At 41.2% G+C, this 23,271-nt stretch overlaps 2 long non-coding RNA genes across 4 annotated transcripts in view; one reads left to right on the forward strand and one right to left on the reverse strand.

Moving 5' to 3' along the window:
• Positions 1 to 15,382, forward strand: part of LOC111243217 (uncharacterized) — a 35,930-nt gene extending 20,548 nt beyond the window's left edge. The window contains exon 5 of one of the 2 annotated variants that reach the window (XR_015319366.1): positions 340 to 5,578. This is a non-coding gene — a long non-coding RNA (uncharacterized LOC111243217). Of the gene's footprint in view, positions 1 to 339; positions 5,579 to 13,004 lie in introns of those variants that run through there. The other variant, XR_015319365.1, reaches the window with a different exon arrangement.
• Positions 7,554 to 22,987, reverse strand: LOC111252738 (uncharacterized). 2 transcript variants are annotated; one of them, XR_002674331.2, is made up of 3 exons: positions 22,634 to 22,987; positions 9,762 to 10,041; positions 7,554 to 8,237 (listed from the first exon to the last, which is right to left on the reverse strand). It is a non-coding gene; the product is annotated as an uncharacterized LOC111252738 (long non-coding RNA). The 2 variants fall into 2 exon arrangements; XR_002674329.2 differs by having other exon boundaries at positions 7,554 to 8,240.
• Positions 22,988 to 23,271: the final 284 nt, after the last annotated feature.

The following is a 23,271-nucleotide window of genomic DNA, read 5'->3' on the forward strand; positions in this document are numbered from 1 at the left end:
GCTTTGTGGGGTGTATCCTCGTTCAATGAAGAATGCTGTACAAATACAGTTCTTAATGAATCGTGAGAGCAGGCTTGAAGTTAGCTTGCCTTGTACAAAACATTTATACCTGCTACTATGTATCGATTACTACTTAATTTCCCAACTTTATCATTTTCTCTATTTCTGGGGACGACATCTATTGTGCCCCTGTGTCGACCGGGGCGTTAACGTTGGGCTGAGCTCGCGAGTGACCGGCGCGTGCGCCTTATAAAGGATTACGGACAAATATGCACAATTAAATTCACATCGTTGCTCACGCAGAGTGTGGAGTTGTAATTACTCCCGTGTTTGTTTCAGGACACGGCTACTGGTGAATCTTTCGAAAGCTAGACTAGACTATTGTTGAGCGTCCTACCGCACGCCCGACAGCGACAGTCGTACCTCCATATACGTACAGATTGTTATACTGACGTAGTGCGTTGTCATTGTTCCTGTCAATGTCGACGTTGTTACCCATCAGCATTGGGACGTAGACAAGGAACAGATACTTGGCAATGCATAACAGCTGTGCTACAAATGCGATGAAAATCTATTTTTCGTAAGCCCACAGCGAAGTTATCCACGACCATTTACAAGTCTACTGCTATTAAGTGGGTATACGTACCTGCCCCACGTCAGCGCTGTTGTTAATAGATGTTTTTGATGCTGCCGCACGACTCGTTTTTTACCATGGGGAATTTTTTTTTTGCTAACAAGCTTGAAAATAGCTTTCACATATATATATAACCTTTTCCTGTGCAACTTTTCAACACTCCATTTGAAGCGTTTTGTTCTGACTATCAGGACTCGCACAGGCCCAAAAGATTAAATTTTAAGATATAAGTTTTTCCCTAGCGAAAGTTAAGCTAATACAAGATGGCTTGAAGCACCACATGCGTAACAAGGACGCGAAGATCCGCTTAAATGAAGCACGTAAGCCACCTCTTATCTATGGACCTGTTTAAAACCATAGCGTGGGAATCTACACAAACGACCTTTAAAGATTACTTATACGCGTCTTTTATCCTTAACATATCTCCGAAATGGACGTTAGTTATTAACATCAAGCCTGCTACGTATATAAATATATTATCGATTATAGTGTTGTTGTGCGTTGCTTCGCTTAACGTAATCCGTTTTTTTTCCTGGAAAGGATTGCGATTAGGGCTAAAAAAGCCGATGCTTTATAATCGTTTGCTGTTAAGTTGAGCAGCTCAAAGACGATGATTCGTTCACTATAGTCCTCCATAAAGTTTTACGGCGCTGTGTGAAGTCGGCCTTTAAACGGTCCAAGAAGTTTTTTACGAGTCGCACTTTGTTCGAGAAAAAAGAAGAACCGGTAATAGTGCGTACGCCGTCCTCCAAAATCAACTTTACTGCACTGAAGTCTGTACGACTACCGTAGCGGTGCACGATTCGCGTATAGTTAATTATCCATGATCATTTCCCATTTGTGATCGTGACTATCCGCAGTATCTATCGACAACGCTATTTTGTCCGTGATAATACGCGTGATGCCATTGAAGTCCTCAAAGTTTCCTTCAAAAGCAACTATATGCGACACGCTAATTTTTGCTGAATGATTTGTGGTCGTACACACATATACGCATTCCTACTAACCTCTGCTGTGCTCCTAAGCCACTTAAATATTTTGATTTCCCCGTTCATAGTTCGTGTCGACAGCACCCAGCGTCATTTGTACCCAAACCCGCTGGCCTATATAGCCAGCCCTCCTGGTGGTCATGTTATATAGCTCAGTGCAATGATTCCTATAAAAAGTAACTTGTTTTTAGTTTGCCTCTGCAAACGTAACTTTAGTACAGACGAAACTCCAGCAGTGAAACCTCGTCGGTCGATTTTTTAACAATGTTTCGATAAGATGGAAGAGAAAATTAGCTATTCCATATAGCTTCACCTTTTGAAGCGTGGTTAAAAGAAGTCGGATTATGCGAGTTGCACTAGATCTCTAGTCCGTAAGCATCTGAAATTTATTCATACTAAAATTAAAAAAAAAAATTAAAAACCAATGTGTCTCTGTTTATTTTCAAACGTTTATAGAACCCTATATTCCCATAGGTTTCCTAGATTAGCTTAGGAAACAAATAAAAATGCCCATATACGGTGACACCGTACCCAATGAAATTGAATAGAACACGTAAAAGCTTACGGGAAGCGAATGTCTAGACATTATAAAATGGTCGCAAAGATAGAACTAGAACTATTTTAGAAAGTTATTATTTTACCCGTAAGTAAATCCACTGATGATGCTGGTACTTTTCCAGTTTACTGAGGTCATATGAGATTATAGATTGGACAGAGTTAAAGGAAAATGATAAATTTGCGCTCGGGCATCCGCTCTACAAAAGTCTGTCTATCTATATCTAGAGCCAATATGATTTGCAGCGAATCAATTGCACGGTTGTATCAAGCATTGCATATTACAGATGGAGTAAAGGTAGAAGACCAGCATTCGTTTTGGTTGTAAGCCCCCACTTGTTAGCCTATTAGGACCTCCGTATGGACGGATATCTTCGGCCCTCCCTAGTATGAGCTTTCTCGTCGTACGTTATCTTCCCATAGAGGCGTTTTAACACTTCCAATAACTGGGCGACCGAAAACACAACTTGCTACCATATTAGTAATTGTAGCAAAGCTGCATTCATTAAAGATACTAGCCGACAAGGAAATGAATATTTTTCGAGACAAATCGCTCACAATCGCCATATATTTATACTATAAATATAAAGGCAAGTGATTTTAATGTTACAAAACAAACTGTAGTTACACGAAACAAATCCGTGATCATTTTGTTTTGAAGATCCTTGGTGCTGGGGAACCAACTGCAGCATTCAAGGTTAGAGGCTGTAGCGAACATTTTGTTCATTTTTAGGTCCTGGCCCGACTAGGATTTCGCCCGACCTTTTCTTCATTTAGAACTTCTGCAGGTTAACTTAGTCACCATAATAATACAGATAATTCCTATTCCCTGAGGGTCATATAATTAATTTACTTCATAAGACAATGACTGGATACATTCGTCGTAAATATTATTAGCGTGCGACGATTATGGTCAGCTGTATGGATACGCCATTTTAACATATACGTTATGCCCAGTAAGTTACTAGAAGCTTTTGTGAGATGAAAGTCCGCCTTAAAGGTTAAGCGGGCAGTGGACCAGAAAGCAAGAATGTTCTGCTGAAGAAGCTCAATCGAGTAGGAACGAATTCTCTGGCCATTTGAGAACATGTGCGATACAGAAGTTAAGCTTGTCGACTGTAACTTGTAACCTCAGTGTGAAAAATCTTAAGATATGTGTAAGTTTTTGTGAGCAGAATATAAAAGACTAGATCTATTTTTGTACGCTATTTCCATTATCAGTAATTTTGTACTTGCAACGCGAAGGCATAGAGAGCTGCTTGTTTATCCTCACGCTGCAAAGCTAAAGGTTCATTAGTACTCCGCTGAAAAACCCGTTCCGAAAGATAACGGGGATGCTGCATCGTAACAAGCAGCCTCTAAGGATGACCAAGAGTTCACATCGATCCCCAGACATCAATTAATATGTCACACTTTTGTACTTGTGTATGCCTTTCTAACTAATCTCGACCTTCGAGCGATCTGGGGCGATGCCTGATGGGGTTAGAAAAAGAGATATTCGTACATTTCTTGATTCAAAGTTTCTATTGTAACGCCTAGAAGCTTAACGACGTCCCATCCTGATTCGAGCAAGGATTGATTATTTTAACTGAATATAATTCCGGGAGAGTAGGGGATCAGAACTTCGGTTCGTCGTAAGTCTACTGAGACACGTTTTGTTATGCTGGTTGACAAAGTAATCAGACGCGCAGGAATCAACTTTCAGAATCTCTTTTTAGTTTTTATACTTGGTCACAATTATAATTGCTGTTGATAATACCAGCTAGCGGTAGCACAATTAAATCCGATTCATAAAGACGTAATTTCCAGAAAAAATAGCTTATAAAGATATTATTTCTCCCAGTTAGGCCAAAGCTGCATCGACGACATCCGGGTGCAGTATGTTATACCACGTTTCCGTATACCACCTTTTAGTAACATGCGAACAACGAGTAGAATGCTTAGAGCATTACCTACTTGGAAAAACAACGGTAGTCCATTAATTAACTTAAGCGGTATAAGAAACCGAAGTGTTGATTTAGGTGTCCCGTGATATTGTTGGGTACTAGCGCACATTTCCATGGATTCCAGAACAGTTTTAAGTGCAAAATTTTGTTCTAGATGAAGAAAATTACGGGAGAATTTTAAGGGCCGCAAATGAGGCGCAATTCAATTACATGTTTTATTTGAATGAAGATCAATGTAAACATCTGTCTTGGTACATATGATCCCTCTCTCTCAACCAGGAAATAATGATCTAATTCATATGGCTAAAATTTAGAGTACGAGATAACCGTTGGCCGTTCTAACTAAAGCACAAAGTGTGTGCCAAAATAAAATTTAGCTTCATATATTTTTTACTGATGCCGTTCCATCTATAGAAATTGCATAGTCAATAAACCCTATGTACAAAGTCTTTCGAAAGATTTCGACTCAATTTTCTAGCTAAGGCTCATTTGTCGAACTTCGGTAGTACATTTTTTGCATGTAACACTGAAATTAGGCATACAAAATGGCCAATTTCTGCCTGCGTTTTTTGACATACAGCAGATTTAAGGCGCTAAATTACTACTACAAATTGTCCGTTTGCGATCGGCATGATCAATTGTAAATTTCTTTTTCGCGACTTCTGCGGCCGAGGCCATAGAGATGAGTCGAAACAGCTTATCCCTCATGTCCTCCGAGCAATACGGAAGCTCGAAGGTGGCGCATTCGGTGGAAACATATCAATCAGCGTAGCCATCAGGACGTAGACCATTCGAACCGAATGATCGTTCTCTTTGACAGTGTCTAGTGTAAATATTAATACCCATACGTGTCAATATTTTTAAACTAACTACAATATATACTGAAAAATTTTGATCACGAAAGATGAACGCGGTATGGTCGCCTAGCGAACCTCTATGATTTTCCATTTGACAGAATCCGAATCGCAGTGAGCATGGGTACTCTCTGTTACTGATTAGACATCTTGATTATCGTAATTTTTCCATCGGATCAGTGCGCGAGCTCAGTTAGCCTGGCCTGCAACAACCCTGCGGGCCTTTTCTGCTTGGTTGCGCGATAGCAGGTCATCAACTAGATAGCTGCAGTGAATGACTTGTAGCGTGAACGCTAGGAAGATGCTTTGGGAGAAACGAACCTGCTGCCTTGTCGGGTTGAATAGAGAATAGAGAATATGCAATGCAAGGTGACAAGGTGTGACCTTTCCTAAAGCTCAACGTCCGATAGCTTAAGGTTAATTTTGTGCTTTTTTTGCTAGCTCGGCGTTTTCGTTGCTAGCCCCTGAGTGATTTCGGAACTTGAACAACCTAACGGTATTTCAGAAACGTAACTATGCTCTATTATATTGTACATTATCGTTGTTTATATGTGTTCGAGTCGAATAAATAAAAGTTGTACAGTTACGTAGACCTCAAAAGACTTCGAATGACTTCGAAATGGAACAATGGAACGAGAAAGAGTTGCCTCAAAAACGACTGGTATCGTTTTACCATGGATTTATGCAAAGGATCTAAAAATGGTAGCAGCATAATCAGCGGAAAAACTCTAAGAAAACCTTAACAATTTCAGAGGGAATCATTATATTCCTCAAACTGTATATACAAGCAATAGGGTTAAAATAGCCGGTAGATTTACAAAATGTTTTTCATTTGCGAAAATTATCCATCTAACGATCTACCTAGCTACCTACCTACCTACCTACCTACCGTACTGCACAGGTAATTAATCAGGTTTTAGAATTTCGGTTAATTATTTCGAATATGCTCGCTTTAATAATGCAGGAAAATCATCGTTTTACCTCGTATGTTAAAGCGACAATTTGGGAGGTCACGATAGCTCTATACTAACGTTCGAATATCAACTTTATATTTAGGTATTTTTTCAAGATGCTATTGAAAAACATGGTTGACACCGGTAGTTGATCAGAGCATACGCTAGTTTTTTTTATATTAGTTTGCAAAAAAGTTTCTCGAAAGCTAAAAATAAATGATCTTGCAAGGTGTTTATTAATTCAAATTCACCATAAGTTTTTAGGTTTGGTATTGAGAATTTTAGCTAGCCAGTTTCGAAAGCTTTTCCATTGTCAAATATATTTCTGCTATGATTTTCACTCTTCAATTCAAACTTTTCAGAAGCAGCTTCAAAAGTCCTTCCATTTGTGATCTGGTATCAATCTTGTATGGCCGACCAAAGTGAGATGCACCTCTCAGATCTGAGACCGACCCGATTATTGAATTTTAGCTAATTACATTTGAATAGTTCTTTCATATACGCGATCGATATCGTGCACAACAACGGCACGTTGGTTCGGTAGCTTGAAAAAAGACGATAAAAAATAGATGTCAAAAATCCGCTGTTTTTTTTTATCTGCAACATCCATCTTTGGATCCTGAACTAGAAGGTTTACTATGTACCGAAACCACAGCTGGTGTTCATGAAAACGATAGAGTGCTTTCGAATGGCCTCTACCTCTACGCCTCTAAACGAACAGCAGAAAATGAAAAAGTAATGGAAAAGATGAACATTCTAATCTTTCGACCAACTTAATAAAATTAGGTCTGTCATCTGTAAAATGCGGCCTGACGGCGCGCACATTACCGCAACCGTTTTTCAAGATAGGTAGGTTTTGCAGACCATAAAAAAATATAGGTCGTCGTATATTTATTTCAGATTCTATTGCACTAAAACAATCGTACCATCTGATATGATATATGTTCAGGACGGTACGTTTAAATTGGGAAAAGATTTCGCGGGCTAGTTGCCATAATGAATATGTGCGCATGCGCTATTCCTAGACCAGACGAAAGCCAGATCATTCTGAGACGAGGCAACAAACTTCATGGCGAAAAATAGTACGTCATTTTGATTATTTGAGGAGCGATCAGCTACTAGTTAACCTTTCCGCGATGGACAAAAACTTCCTTTTCTAAAAGCCTCTCGATAACGGGTTTAGGTTCAAATCACTCAAAACCTCACCAAAATATTTACGATACAAATTAGCGTTTTAGAGAGGAGATAGGCATTTATTGCCGATTATGTCATTCAAAAAGCTTCCCTGTTTGTCTTTTCGGCTTATAGAGATGTTTGACCAACTATCAGCCTTCCGAAAATCGACGATGGATCCGAAAATTTCCGTGAGAACTTTTCGAATCTATCTTGGTTTAGGGTCGCACCCAGTTCATGTACACAAGATAGCCTTGTGTGCAATTACGGATTAAAGAAAGAGTACTTTGAAACTGACCTCTAGGTAGTTTGGGTCCCAAAATGAAGCCGTAACCGTGACGAATGATGACCATGTTAGCTAAACACGATTGTCAGAGATGAGATCTCTAAAATATCGGAACAAAGTTAATTAAACGAATTATATGATTTTATTTGGATACATGCTCGGAAGAAACGATATATATCCCCAATGATATGAATTATATACGAGTGCAGAAAACTTTTTATACGACACTTTCACACAACGTATTTTAACTTTGTTAAGTTTTTTAATAATTTTCTTTGTGTTCTTCTTGCTTGCAACCTTATCAGGCGTTCGTGGTTGTTCCGTTCTTCTCTCTATAATGCAATTCCAGCTCAACCTTGCTTTCAATGTATCTTTGCGATTATTCTCTTTGTGGGTCGACAAACGCTCCTTGTATATGTACCCGATAGATTCTTTTGAAGAAAGTGAACCGCGCCTACGCCATACTGGAACCGTCTTCGCTGCCAATGTTTTACTCTTTTTGTCTCCCTCTTTCTCATGACAACCTATCAAAATAGTGATACCGAAACGGTCATTTTGTAGTGACGTTCCCACTTCTTCTAGTGCGCTATCAGTATTACGGTCAGCGACATCATCATCAGACGCAGTGAACAAAATACGGGGGCATGTAGCATAGTCTGAGCAATATCTTTATAACATTATTTCCTTTTTTAGGCAAGTTTCTTGGCCAAGCTATAGCGATAGCAGCTTTTCTTGTAAAAAATCTTTATATATGTGTGTGTGTGTATGCGAACGCCTATGAAATGACATCGAGAGGATACAGAGTATCACCGCTGCGTGAGTAGGTTAAGCCGAGAAGGAGCCTCCTCTGCTGGAAAGGAAAACGACATACAGAAAGAATGAGACAATACAGGGTAAATTTACGACAGACTGCGAAAGAAGACAAGGAAAGCCCCTGCGACACAGAAACTTTCAAACAATTTAGACTTACAGATTTTAATACAGGCCCGCCATTCTTACAATTGGCTACTCTTTTAATTTTGAATCGAGAGAACAAAAGTTCCTATATTGCCACGCAAAACTTAAATTCCATACGATACATTTTTCTAATAGCTGGAATGGTTTTTCAAGTAACTAAGCAGTTAGTTAAAAAGATGGCCTCTATAAAGAGAGTGCATTACTCGCTACGTTGGAGTGTCTTTTCTATAGGTCGTATTTGATAGGAATTGTCAACACCCAAATTAATAAACTTTGGGAACTAAAGGGGAACTTTCGATCGACATTGAGCCCGTTAAACATATGGCATAGACGGCACTAAATTAGCCCTGGAAACGCGGTTGTACGTGTCAAATCCGTAAACCGGCGTTAATCTAGCTTGATTATCTTTACAGTTTGGAACACGCTGCAATATTAGACCTGTGCCGCAATGTGTGCATTTTTTAAAAATAATTTCTCTATTTCATTATTTGTTAGAATTGTTTTTTTTTCTACATGAAAGGGAAGCATTGCTTTGTTCCTTAATTGACCAACGTTTCTCAAACACTGTGAGGCGCTCAAGTCTAACTGTGGGTCAAGCACCTATGCCTGCCTTTTCTACACAGCATTTGTGGGTTACAAAAACATGGCATCGTTATCGTGGATCGAACATAGATTCACAAACTTGTTTTTGCATAAGAGTCAATAGTCAATGGTTAAGAACCATGATATACTGTAGGTCGAATAACGGAAATATCCCACACATATGAGTTATTTATCAATATCAAAAATATCTCTATTGTTCGGCAAGAGGCCCCAGAGTAGCCTCATCTCACGGGATCTGTCGATTTCTGTGAGTACACACGAGATCATCCGCTGTAACATCCTCAGACGGTTGATGGCTTCCAAACGCAATCCAAATCTGGGATCGGAACAAGTTTACCACGGGCTGGGTTAACCAGATTTTCATCGAATATTCTGGCCCCGTTCGTTCGACTGTACAAGTGAGATGTGTATGCCATAAAGTTCACGATAGCTAATATCTTAATTAGACTGCTCAAAATTGAAGAGTTAATAATATCGCCTACACTTCGACATATGTCGCTACTTTTGTATGTTGATCATCTTTTTCGCAAAATAACAATAATAGATTATAACGTAAATTGAGGCATATGAGCTGTGTGAAAGAGAGATTATAATAATGTAAATGAAATTATATTAAATCAACCAGTTATAGCGGCGGCAGGTCTACTACCCTGTAGGCCTGCATTAGGCGCTATCTGTATCATCGTCTCGTATGGCAACCCTGACCACCTCTAGAGTTTATTCGGTGTCACAGCTCAATGTCAGAATTACAGCCGCGCCATACTGATCACATTATCTCATCGATTCCTGTTAGTTCAATACAATATTCTACCATGGTAATTGTCGATATCCAATTAAGCTTGTAACTCTGCTACGGTCACCGTTACGATTTAATGCCATTATCAGGTCGCAATAATAATTCCTTCCTCCTATTGAAATGTCCTTGGGTTTTGCGTCTAGTGTCGCCGTTGGACATTTTATCAGATGACGACTGGCTCCCAGCACGATACGAAGTCTGTTTACGCCCCGGTTCGAAGATCACAATGTGTTCCTAGGGTTAACCACCCACGAAGCTGTCACGGCTCGCGGCCTGTTATGTTCTACATCGTAAGCTGAAATTAAGGACACATAGTTACTAATACAAGTCCAACCAGATAGTAACTAATTACTATAGAGGCTTATATTAACACAGTTTACTATATGAGGCTGCCGTCGCGGTATTTCGAAACAACGCCCATAGGAATGGCAAGGGCGAAGTTCTTATAGCGCCAACAGAAACAACAACTTCGATGAAGCCCCGTCAAGCAAGACACCACTACAAATACCCCGTAACATTTGTAGCGAATTGTTACACTTAGGTAGATAGATGTCAGCAATTGGCATTATTTGCTTGTGACAGAGCAAAATCGAGCTCTGGAAACTGCAATTGTCCGTCGCCAGGAAGATGGTGCTTGGCCATTGTCTATTTAGAGCGTCGCCGTGTTCATAGAAGCGACTGCTGCCATTGACCAACGCTGAACCACCGTTGCTGCTCCTGCCGAACAGGTACAAGTAAAACTAAAAAAAAAACATAACCGGGCCCATTTTAGACCCAGATGCAGCGACGGGACCCCTTCTTGGCCTTGCAAGTTCACATCACGTTGCGTGCTGACGACCACACTTCTTCCTGCGTTCTCTCCCCGTTGTCTATATAGTAGGCCCGCAGGTCTAAAAAGCTCTAGGAGTCATCGCTGTATCAACACCCAAAAAAGGCGCGTTTGCCTACTACCATTCGTGCTGCTCTGCCAGTAGCCACTAGTTTAATGGTTGCAAAGTGAATGACATGAACAGCAAGCGTAGAGAAGGCGATCAAGTAGCTTTGTGAGACTAGTAAGATATAGTAAAGGAATCAGATCACTAAAGTTGCAAAGGGACAGAGACCGCGAATGAGGAGGAATATCAGATTTGGCACCCACCACGCTTTCTGAAGTTTTCACACAAACTGTTCTAGATTTACTGGCAGCAGTGGTAGATAAATTGGTATATCTACATGTGTGTGTGTGTGTATGGACGTAGGTATGGATATAGAGAGAGCTCGATATTGTAACGAACAACAAGCTCGAATAAAACAGGTCAAGCTGACAGGTGTGACAGACATTGGTGTGATTGGGGCAAACAGTAATTAGTTACGAGAAGGCAAATGAAGACATCCGTCGGCCAAGCGGTTATCGATTACAAAGGGCTGAAAATATTGTTTTATTTGGGCTAGTCAACTACATGCCTGGCAGAACTCGCCAGTATTTAGCAACACGCGTTAGGCGCGCGACTGCTGCGAGAATTCTGGTAAAATTTCTGGTCACTGCCTCCTGGGCCTTGTCTTAACTATGTTAGGTGTTTATAGTACTTAAAGGAGTTGTTAAACGCCCGTAAGCGTGAACAGAGCCGTAAGAGTGTACAGTCATAAAAGAAACTGAGGGCTAAGCTGAAGCGCCCAGAGCTTATAGTTAATGGTTTAGGTCGGTCGTCAATTCTTAGGATATATATGTATATATAGTGTTTATTGTTTAAGTATCAAGAGCTTACAGATGGTGTTAAGTTCGCTACGAACGATAACTATTGACAAAGCTAAAAGCTTTAAGCGATTCGTATGTATTATATAGGATTTTAATGTGATATGATTTCATATTCTCCGCCAATGTATCTACTTTTATTTATATTTTATGTAGAAGTATAGCCCACCGAATATCGATAAGTATACATTTTACTTCCACCTAGATCAAAATCTAACTACGCTAGCGGACGTACTTTCCCATTGTAGAATCATCTTTCCGAGCTCATCATTGATATCTATTTTTTATTATTTACTGGCATAATACGTACGTTATTTTACGTTTAATTTATTTTACTTTAATACGTTTTAGACTTAAGACGAAAAAATCCTTTTGGCGGTTGATGGAAACGTCGATTGACCGGCGCAAGTGGTGTCGAAAGCGGTCACCAAATAATTTAGAAAATGAATACGTTACAAATAATATTACGCTACAAAATAAATACCGAAAGTGGCTTAACTCCAACATGTTAAATTACAAGTTAGTCACATAAATAAAAAAGTAATAGGAGTTTAATAGCAATAGAACAGCAACTAGATTAGCAACAGTCGTACATAAATGTAACAACAGCCAGAAAAGGCACTTCGTTGAGGAACGTTTAGGAAGCGAAAATACATTTGTCATACGTATATATAATAGAAGCCGTGATCAAGGCCTTTGTTCAGCGCTGATCTTGAAGGCCATGCAATCGGAGATGTCCTGAGCTTCTGTCTATGAGAGCTCGATTTTCGTTTGGATATTTAATTAGGAGCCCCATCTTCAAACGTTATATCGCCGCACTTCTGTCCTGCTTACTAGTGCAATGCTTACCGATTGATCTGACAGCTGAATGTTGGCTGCGGAAACATCGTTCCCGCGGCGGTATAGCTATGGAAACATCTTTTTCAGAATCCGACCAGTCACCCCTCCCCCCGCTTCCGGCCCCCGGTCGCTCACTGAAAAGCCGTGGATTTTTTTTATATGTTACTGAACCCGGAAGCTAACATTATCCAAAACGTCCAGATCTATTTTACGATCATTTGATGAAGCTTATACAGTGTCGCTTTCAAATAATAAAAAATAAGACACTCCTGGTACGAGACGTATAGATTTTTGAAACCACGACGATCTGCTGTCCCTCGGGACTCTCTTCACCATTGTCTGTTTAACGGCCTGAACATTGTAAATGCGTGGTTTTTATAAAGAGATCTTTCATTGAAAGGCAGTATTCTAAACGAAAGCGACGAAACACAACATATATTAATTTTACATCATGCCCATTTATCATTTTTACGTTTCACTATTCATAAAATCAATTATGTTAAGTGATTCCTATTTTTGATGATGCTTAACGAACAGCTCATCAGAAAGCTATCAGTTGGATCCGTAAGTCAAAAGTAGCTAAGTGATACGTAGCTTTTTTTTACCTGTCACCCCGGCCGGTTTGGCAGGTCGGGGGTTTCAGCAGTTAAGACAGGTGGCTCGCATACGGAAGTTGCTCTTTGCAGGTATCACATCGTTTATCTCTTCACGGCGATCAAGCTCACGAAGAGATAGCTATCTTACAGCTGGACATCATACAAACCAGGTAGTCAACGATGTCAAACGCTAAGGTCATACCACGACGACCTCTATTGACTGCGCGTTCCAGCAAAATGATTGTTGCCAATTCAAATAAACCTCGCTGTTACCGCATCAGCACTATCCGAAGATGAAAAGGTGGCGGCACTATCTACGTTACCACACCGGCAACGTCAACGTCACGGTTGTCGCCGCCATCATCATCCGCAGCAGTAAGGACAGCAGCGGCAGCAGCCGCTTCTCCAAGTTTACAGATGAGTCGAGCAAACGGAATGTGTCCAAGCCGTAACGCATAAGCGGAATAAGAGTGTTGCTGATATGGCTGCTGTGAACGTAAGGCGGAGCTGTTGGTCTGACAGATACATGCTGGGGCTAACGCTACTGTGGCCGTCTACCTATGTGCATTACGATCTACGCCATGACAACCGACGCAACAACGGCCAAGCCACCCCTGTGGATTATCGTGCTGCGTGCTACTGCCCGTATCGTCGGGATGTGCATGCATGTATGTAAAATGTACAGAGTGTCTATATAGCCTTACAACAGTACTACACTCCCTAAGTACTGAACACAAACAGATGCGAAAGCGACAAAGATGACTGCGCGATTTATGTAGCAATGTGATGGTGAAAGCACTGGATGCAGGCTAGGATCCGTCACCACCAACTTTAATGTGCCTCAGAGTACGGCAGATAACAACAGCAAAACATGACCATCTTCGAATGTTTTAGACCACACTATATAGCTATTTAAATCTATAAAGAGCTACATCTGTTCTGTGTACATGAAAAGGACGCCTGAGGCTTTGCGCATCTCTTCATTATTTTTTGTAGCGGGTCCTGTGTTCTGCGAAGAGAAACAGAATTGGAATAATTCCTCTACATGTGGCTAGACATTTGCACGTTCAGATGAAACAATTATAGAAGGTGTACAATAATCGCATAGATAAGTTCACATAGATAAACCAGTTCCGTGCCCTTCAAAAACTATATATATTCGCAGAGACCAGCAGTTAATGTCTATGGATACACAGATCACAGTCACAAAACTTAGTGTTGCTTCATGTTGAAGCCATAGCCCGTCTCCGAATCCCTGCACAGAAGAATATGAAAGGGACGAGCAAAAATCGATTAATAGATAAACATTTGAATTCGAAGGGGAAAAGCAAAAAACTTGGAATAGAGAAGATCACTCGCGTGTCAGGAGAAATTGAAATAGAAATGGAGGCTCGGTTAGGAACGGAACAATTACCTGGACCTAGAAGTTGTTAAAAGTTACCTAGGGACAGTAAGAGGAGATGACGAGCTGTTTAAATGAAACTGCTACTCTTGTGGTTATATTGATAAACAAGGATCGGGACCTTATTTTTGTGGAGAAAGGTTACAGTGCTCTATTTCACATGTAGCAAGGAACAAGTCGAAAAGAAAATACCTCAGCTATAAGAAAACTGCGGAAGGTATCCGAAGTTGTAATTTCATAATTTACCTTATAGATAACATAGGAGCACGGCAGAAAAACTCTATTAACGCCAACTAAACATGCGTGGATAGCCGTGACAATTGTCAAAAAAGAAGGGCGAGATGGCGCTTGACGCCGCCCATATAATTGGATGTTATTCGTTGCCCAATTGCCATCGTTGAAAAACCAAGGAGCGCCTCAGGCATAGCGTAGAAAAAAACTGTTCGACCTTTTTCTTTATAGTAGCCCTATAAACCTTTAAGAGACAACAGAAATGGACAGAGAAAACGAAATTTTAGAGGAGCTGAAAGTTAAGTTCTTCGACGGATTGGCATAGTGAACAGGTTGTCTTTTTGTCAATACATGTTACCGGCATAAAGAAAGATAGACGAACTTTTGCAATACGCTTCTGTAAGTTTACGTACATGCAGCGCAAAACGTAAAGAAATGAATGTAACGTCCACATGCAGACATAGGAATCACCTTTCCATTGCCGTGACGTCCACTTGAACGCCATCGTTCCCTACGACCGTCTTTGCCTGACTGTCCGTGTATTATACTTAATGGCAAGGATAGCATTACGTGTTTACTCGATTCCTATGGCAATATATGTATTATTCAAAAGTAGATATGTCTGTATATGCACCTTTAATAATGTATCTGCATTCAGATATTGATGTAAATCTCGTATTGTTTATCTGCTTACACTAACGCGTAGCTGAATCTAGTTAGAATGCCGGGAACGCCATCAGACCGGAGGTTCCCTCCGAGATGGTCACCTAGTTATATATATATATATATAATAGTAAACATCACCGGTAGCTTACGGGGGGCACAACAGCTGCCAACGACAACATCATCAATTAGCTAATAGAAATAGAGTAATCGATAAGTAATAAATATCGTAATCGATAGCGAAACGGTTATAGCAAACGGTAGCCGCTGGAAAATTCTGTGCCTTGCTAGAAAAAGCGCTGTAGAAATAATTTCCCTCTTCCAAACCCAACAGCAGTGGTTTTGCTCTAGGCACGCTTCGTCCCTCAATCAACTGTCTGCTGTTTCCATCATCTGCTTGTTACTGCGAAAAAAAACAGCACAGGGAAACGGCTACGTGGCCATGTAGCTATAGCAAAGATAATCGGGTCTATTGACCCGGTGTTTAACTATCGAACGTCATTCGAGAATCTGCAGCAAGGCCAACCCTTTACATGAATCAACAAACGAGGGAAAGTAAGTGCTGAGGACAAGGCCGACTCGTTTCGCTAGTAAGCTTTTCCGCTCACAAACTGCAAAGCGTGCAGGATACGGGCGCGACATAGTATGAGCTGTTTGTCGGATCGAATTAGTTATGGTAGAATAAAAATGTGTTAGCAACACCAGCCATACAGGTAAGAACAAACTACTCGGGTGTATTCAGGCAAATTTACATTTACCAACCATAACAGCTCAAAAATGCATGAACGTCTAGTATGGAATAGACGACTTGGTGTTACCTAACGTTTGTGTTTCACTTACTCCTGCCCCATAGCCTCCGTAATTATACGCTGGACCGGATATTTACTATATTTAAATGAAGTTATTATAAAGATCTGATTCTTAGATAGGTGGATTGCTAGACTAGAAAATTGAAATTAATGTGGCTTTGGGAGCTGTTGGTGGAACACTGATATTAAGTAACGAATTAAACATTTTCATGAAAAGGAGCTACGAAAGCTGGGTGAACCACATTAATATTAGAATTTTGCGAATTATGCCTCGGCTGTGTAAGTGCATGTTCGACCGTTCCGATTATTGGTTTTTTTGTTTTATTGATAATTGGCCTATTTTTATAAAGAAAAAAAGACCTTTTTTAATTTCCCTATCTAGTGTACAAAAAGGCCAAGTATGTTGTGTTCAGCCGACGTATGTAACTTGTTTTCCGTAGAACCAGCTAAAGCGCACTCAAGGATATCAGATAGATAGAAAACTATAAGAAGACTTCCGCTTTTGCGCATCGTACATGCCCCAATGTAACTATTGCATCAAGTATACGGGTCGTTATTATTCCAACACTCGAGGGAAGTATCTTCATAAGCAAAAAATCAATAGCTGCGTCTTTTATGCAATCCTTTTTCCATGTCAGTACCGCTATAAGTGAGCTGAAACCGTTCTATTTTTCTGTTCCTATTTGTACTTCTAACTGTAACTTTAATTCTCTGCTTACTGGGATGTATTCCAAAAAAAGTGTTAGTAGTCGTGTTCATCGAAGACTTCCTTACCATTATTCAACTCATTGATAACATCAATCTATGTCAAACCTTCGGCTCTTTGTCATTTTCACTCGGTGTAATTTATAATTGTTGCTTGATATGTAGTAACACAATGAAGCGACCGTGCGGCCACATAAATGTACATCAACCGTAACGCTTTCATCTACCATATCAGTTTACTGGCTAACTGTGCGTGATTACCCAAAAAAAACACGTTACATTAACTACTACAGATTAGCATGTCCTGCTGTAAGGAAGGCGCAGAAGAGCTTTTACAAAGGCGATGCGAAACAGGCCCTCTGAGCCTATTTGACCATTGTAGTCGTGCCGTTTCTTAACACCACGTTTTGTTTATTTTTTGCTTATTGGCAGCAGATTTAACGACTACCACATTAAGAGCCTGTGCTAGATTTATGTGCTGCGTGCGTGTGTGAAGATGACTCACTCAGAGGTAGCGATACATTACCTTCGTCCACCCGACAGGCAGCAAATGGGACATGTTTAGAGGAAGATTTGCCTGTTTCAGCTGCGCTTCCCCAAACGGCGCTTCTCTAATGCCAGTACCACTCAGAATAGGACAGCACCTGCTAGAGAAGTCGAGCTAAGCCGTTTGTCCAACTTGACTGGTTAGTCCTTAAGCGGTTGGCAAGTAGACAACATGTCTTCAGGAATGAATGAATGAATGAAACCAGCCTGACCATGAAAATCAGGCAAGATCGAAAATCGGCGACTCGCTGAAACGAAAAGACACTAGGCAGCGTTCAGATATGCTCGAAGATACCCATCTACGGCGAACATGCCTGAAGGAACACGAGGCCGATCAAGCCAAGACCCGCCTGCTCGCCGTGTCCGCAGGCAATCGCTAGAGAAGCTACAGACACCGTAGTCTTCAAAGAGACGAGCATTCAGCGTTCGTTGTTCTGTAGAAATAGAGGCATCTGCTTTGGCAGCGGTGCACAACAAACACGTAGAAAGATGCAACCCTAGACGAATAGGCTTTGTACTCGCCGCTAACCGGCCCTAACCTGATCGTTCCGCTTAGTGCTACAATGACTTGCACGTTCGTAAACAGCTACTGCAGCCTCTGATGGGCCTTCATTGTTACGCATGTTCCGTGTATACTGGCTGAACGAGCCATGTGCGCACGACGCGTGCTACATTTTTTGAACAACTTGTCAGCCTAGCGCAGTGGGTTCCTTCGACGTCAGTCGCTTTCTGCCCTCTCCGCCCTTACCAACAGTAGCAGCAGACGCCTACGATAGCCTTCATCAGGTCGCCTGTATCGTCACCGCCGGTGCCGCCGTCGGCGTCGTCATCCCCTCCCCCCTACCTTATCGTATGCTTCCATAAAGCCTAAAGACGCTCTAAAAGGGAACCGGGCCTACCAAAGCGTCGGTAAATGAAAATAAGTCTTGTGTCGTAGTCGACGCGGCCGGTAGCCATCGGACGCTTGAACCTTTACTGCCCAGCTTGCTGTACTATGTGATGCAATACCAAGTTGACCAAACAGACGAGATTACCCTACCTAGAAGTAGGTAAATCTCAATGTCAATAGTAGGACAACAATGCAGGATAGAGTGAAGGAGTGTGCAGAGGAGTGAGCTCCCGTTGTCAAGCCGTCAATCAACATAATTGTATAGCGTCGCATCGTGCGGCTATCACCAATATGGTGGAGCACAGCCGTCAGGTCTAAGATTCCTTCACTTCTATTACATGTCCGCAGTGTGGTAGATACTGAAAATTGGCAAATGACTACGACTGCATTGCTACAGAGTTTTCATGTCGGGCCGATATTCGTCGTTTTCCAGCCAACATCTACGTCTGCAGTTATTCTTTTTTCACGTACACGATATGGATCTCGTCAGCTGCCCAGTTAACTACAGCAGATAATATTCCCATAAAGTAACATCGATATCGCAATCGAGTGACAACAAAATAACAAGTAGGACATACCATATAGAACGATTTTGTTACCGAAGCGTCAGGCGCGGCACTGCTGTCTCGCCTGGCTCACCTGACAAAACGCGACAAACAAACGCCAGCCTAACGTGGTAGGTGAGCAACAGAGTAGAAGAGAGGACGCATATAGTCTCCGTGTGACAGGTGAGGCGGGTTTACCAGCAGAGCGTCTGTAGTAGGCACGAAGGCTGTAGCGGACTCAGCAGTAGCAGCGCATCTTCTGCTCCTCGTTAATCTGTTGTTCCGAAAACGGGGGTACGGCGGTTGTCTTACCCATGGGAATGTCAATGGAAATCCAACTGTTCGGTAGGACGACCAATGCACGTGTACCCATACGCTAGACGCCTATCTATCGCGTAGATAGAGAGGTCTGCACTGATCCACCTGTAGCATCAAAGTCATCGGCCATAACTTTGCATAACCCTATATTCAGACTTTTACGTACTTATGCATACGCGACGTCCAGTACTTCGTACGAGAGGGAAAACCGAGTTAGGAAAAAGTTGAACCAGTAGTATGAATATTGGCATGTAGTACTTACTTGGCAACATACATAAGTTGTAGTATCATTTTCAGTGCATCTATGACAATTGAGACCGATTCATGTTGCTCGGCTGTTCATTAAAATGATCAGGACTTATATGCGCCGTTAAGCAAAAACTGCTTTTTCAGCGAATGAATTATCTACGCTCTATACTACCTGTTAGCACCTAATATTCTAGACTTAGCATCACTTTATTGATAGCGTTGCGGATTATTTGTCCCGCACGTTACAGTTCTCTCGTGATTAACAAGGTTGACGAATCAGTACCAAATGTTGAAGTTGGAAACTGACGATTTCGACTCTGTCTTGTTCTTCCGTCTGAGTGTATCGCTAATTTCAGGTAGGTCCAAGCCTTTAATGAGTTTTGATCAGCAAAAGACTGAATTGATTTTATAAGATGAGTAAGTAGTATAGCATAGTGATGAAAATTTCAGAAAAAGGAGAATGCCTTCCCGAAGAACAGGCAAAGGGATAATAAGATCCTTATATAAGCGTCAGTAATAAAGTCGGCTAAAAACAACATACTAATAGAAAAGCAAAACAGAAACAAGCTATGGGAGATACTCCTCGAATAAACCTCGTCTGGATAGCTATGATTATGTTGTTACGCGAGACAAACATCCTCGGGAAATAGACATCTGAAGAAGAACGATCAGAAGGCTAGGATTGAATAGTCCGATGTCGCCGGTCTAATTCGCGTTTTAAAGGACCAAGTGTCAACGTCATAGAGCAGATTCAGTGTCCAATGCTAAAACGACTTCAACAAAAAAAAAAAGTCAAGAAAGCTTTCGTGGCTGGGTCAATCTGATCGAATAAACCGCATCGTCATTCGGCAGACCAAAGAGCAAAGCGAACCTCCGAAGCTGATCCCCCGAATACCCCCTAAACCATTCCGCAACGTCCTTTAATTGAGAACGCTTCTGTTTCAAACTATTGATAGATATTAGCTTTCTTACTCCTGCGTTCGTCTGTGTGTGTTTGTTTGCTGCTTATATGTATGTAGCGACTGTCACGCATAAACGGTAGTGCAATGTAGTGGCTAGGTTCCAGCTGCAAATCGACATCAGTATGGTTTTTTGTCGCTTATTAATTACCAACGCACGATGAAATTTTCGGTCAGGGTGTTTTTGTAATTGGTGATATATTAGATAATATTAGCACTGTTTTTACATCTCGTACTCAGGTTTAATGGGAACGGTAAATTTCACGAAACGAATAAACTAGCCAGCTGCTCAACGGAAGCCACGCTGGTGTCACTGGTCATGAAATCAATAACAGTAGCAGATTTTGAAAGGAATCATTATTAAGCATAGTCCTGGGTCAAGCTTGGGATGATTGGGTGGAATCCGTGTACCTTTATCGACTTCTCGCTAAGCAAAACCCTTCGATAAATTAATCCTACGCGCGTTTGATCATATCCACTTGTTCACCCCGGTGAGATATTAGCCAAATCTCGTTTAGGAACTAGAAGACTTCGATATACATAAACTAATTTCGAATAACTTCGACCAGGCACTTGTACGAACCCCTGCAAACATCCAGGAACAAAAAGCCCAAAGAGATACTAGCCAGCGTCGCGGAGGCGGCCAATGGAAGCAATGACATAAAGCTGTACCAAGCCTATTCGAAATATCTGCCATTGTTGCCGCCGCCAGTCTCAGTGCCGCGAACTGTGCAGGTGGTCTCTAATAGCTTAGTGGTAGATACACACTCGCGCAAAATTACATCTCCGCAGAATCTGCGGATACAAGAAGTAATACAAGGCTCGACGACGCCGGGGGTCGTGTGGAGAGAAAAAGTCGCCAAACGAAATGGAAAATGGCTTCGGAAGCCTCACCGCAATCGAGCATCCGAACATTTGCGGGGCCGATGCGATGCTGACAAAATTAAGCGAACCCCCGAAGCTGATCTGCCGTCATACCCGCTATATTTAGCAGTGATTAGACCAGCAGATAGATCATAGGGAAGCTGAAAGTCAATGCATTGCGTAGCCGCCAAGGCAAAGCCCATATGGAGGTGCTTTCGGACGGGAAATAAAAATGGTGGTGATGATCAGAGTATGTTATAAAAGCTAGCTGCCTGACCGACCGGCCGACCGATGGCCGTGGCGAAACTTCGTTGGCGTCTGGCTATGTTAGCACCACAGCGACGATTTTCAGAAGGCCGAGGCACGCAAAAATACACGGATTCCACAGATCTAAACAGCAGAGAAGACGAACTTTACGATGTCCTTAGATCAGATCAGCAAACATCCGCACCAAGAAACAGACAGCTTCTTATATGCTATGTTAATAAAGGATAGCTACGATTTAAATCTATTATTTTTTTTTTAAATTTTAAGTGACCTTGTAAGCTGTCACTCAGTGAAGTGATTTTCCTAATAATGACGGTAAAACAATCATTCTCACGACAAACAAACAATTTTCATTTTGTCAGGTTAGCATACATGTTTTGAGGTCGAGTTGAAATTTGGAATTTTGTTGTGTATGTTCAGCAAATGCGAAACCAGACTATATAATAATAGATTTTTCGGACTGGGGTGCTTTATTGTATAAAAAATTAAACACTTAAACCAGTGTAAATAAATATGTAGGAGTACGATTTATAGGTAGGCGTCATCTCTCTGTATCACACGATGTCAAAAAAGCGAAGCGTTCTAGTTGCTTAAAGTATTGATTTGATTTTTACATTACATTTACCATATATCTTCTCGCATTTCCTTCTGCATCAGTCATAATCAATGAATAAACGGAATGAGCTGATCCCCACCGGAAGGCATAATAGGTCAACGCAGCTGGCCTATCGACAAGAGGGAAACAACTCAGTCAGTCTCTCACCGAGGGGAAGATTGAGTCGAAAACGGACACTTTCGAAAGATGCCCCATCTTTGCCCTACAATTGACTGAATAGAAGCATATTCCATAGGAAATGCATTGCGGGTGTTCGTAGTTGCATTTCTAGCGTGTTTTTACTATATAGGTACTATACTGTATGTAAAAAGAATTATAATTTCGCTGTCTGTATCTATAATAAAACTAGCTGCAGTGTGGTCAAAAGGTACTGTAATATCTATCGATAATGGATAGAATCTATCAATTAGTTTATCGTTGCGATTCTGTTTGATGTATAAAGTTAAGCGAGCGTATATATAGTTACACGGTACGAAAGCCACGCGAGCTTAGCCTTAACCTGATTATTCTAAGTAAAGGTAGCCTTAGGATCAACCGGATTAGTACGGGATATAGTGTTTGCCGTGTTGACAGGGAGCTCTCATGGCAATATCACTGATAAATTTCAGTCAGGCTAAAAGGTGTTCAACTTGTAAATAGTCGAGCTTGTATCTTACCGGCAGAGACAATTTCGGTAGGACCAAGGCCATATCATTGCATATCAATTTTCGATTTCTTATTATGAGGTCAATGTTAGAACCTCGTTCAGTATAATTTATCACCGGCAAAACATTCCAGATCTGCATCAGTCGCCAATGTGGCAATAGAGTCTTGGCCTGGGTTGAATGCTACAGTTGACGGTCCTGACTGGCTCCGAATTTTAATTCTCAATAGGTGACAACACGTTTATTACATCTTGATTAAACTCTGACGTGCACATCTTAATAATTCTTCCAGAAATTCTGTGTGCGCAGCTCTCACGAGATCTATTGCATGCTCAGTTAACTATAGTAACTTCATTGTTTGCTTTTATTAACTAGACTATTTTAGTGATAATATTTGATATAAAATTCACCTCTGCAATAGATAGAGTGCAAGCTTGATGTCAGGACTCCTATAGTTCCTATAGTAGCGGCCGGCCACGAACGGTCTTAACAAACTCTCACTAAGTTCAACGTAATCCAATATCCAATCTTGCCGTGATGTAGAAGCTCACAGAGCTCGGAAAAAACGGACACGAATGGCGAGTATTCTTTGGCTTATATGAGAGAGATTGCATCCGTCCCTACGGAGTTGTTCATAGTCAACATAGTAC

The sequence above is a fragment of the Varroa destructor genome, unplaced genomic scaffold (assembly GCF_002443255.2).
Source record: "Varroa destructor unplaced genomic scaffold, Vdes_3.0 BEIS01000001.1, whole genome shotgun sequence".
Lineage (NCBI taxonomy): Eukaryota > Metazoa > Arthropoda > Arachnida > Mesostigmata > Varroidae > Varroa > Varroa destructor.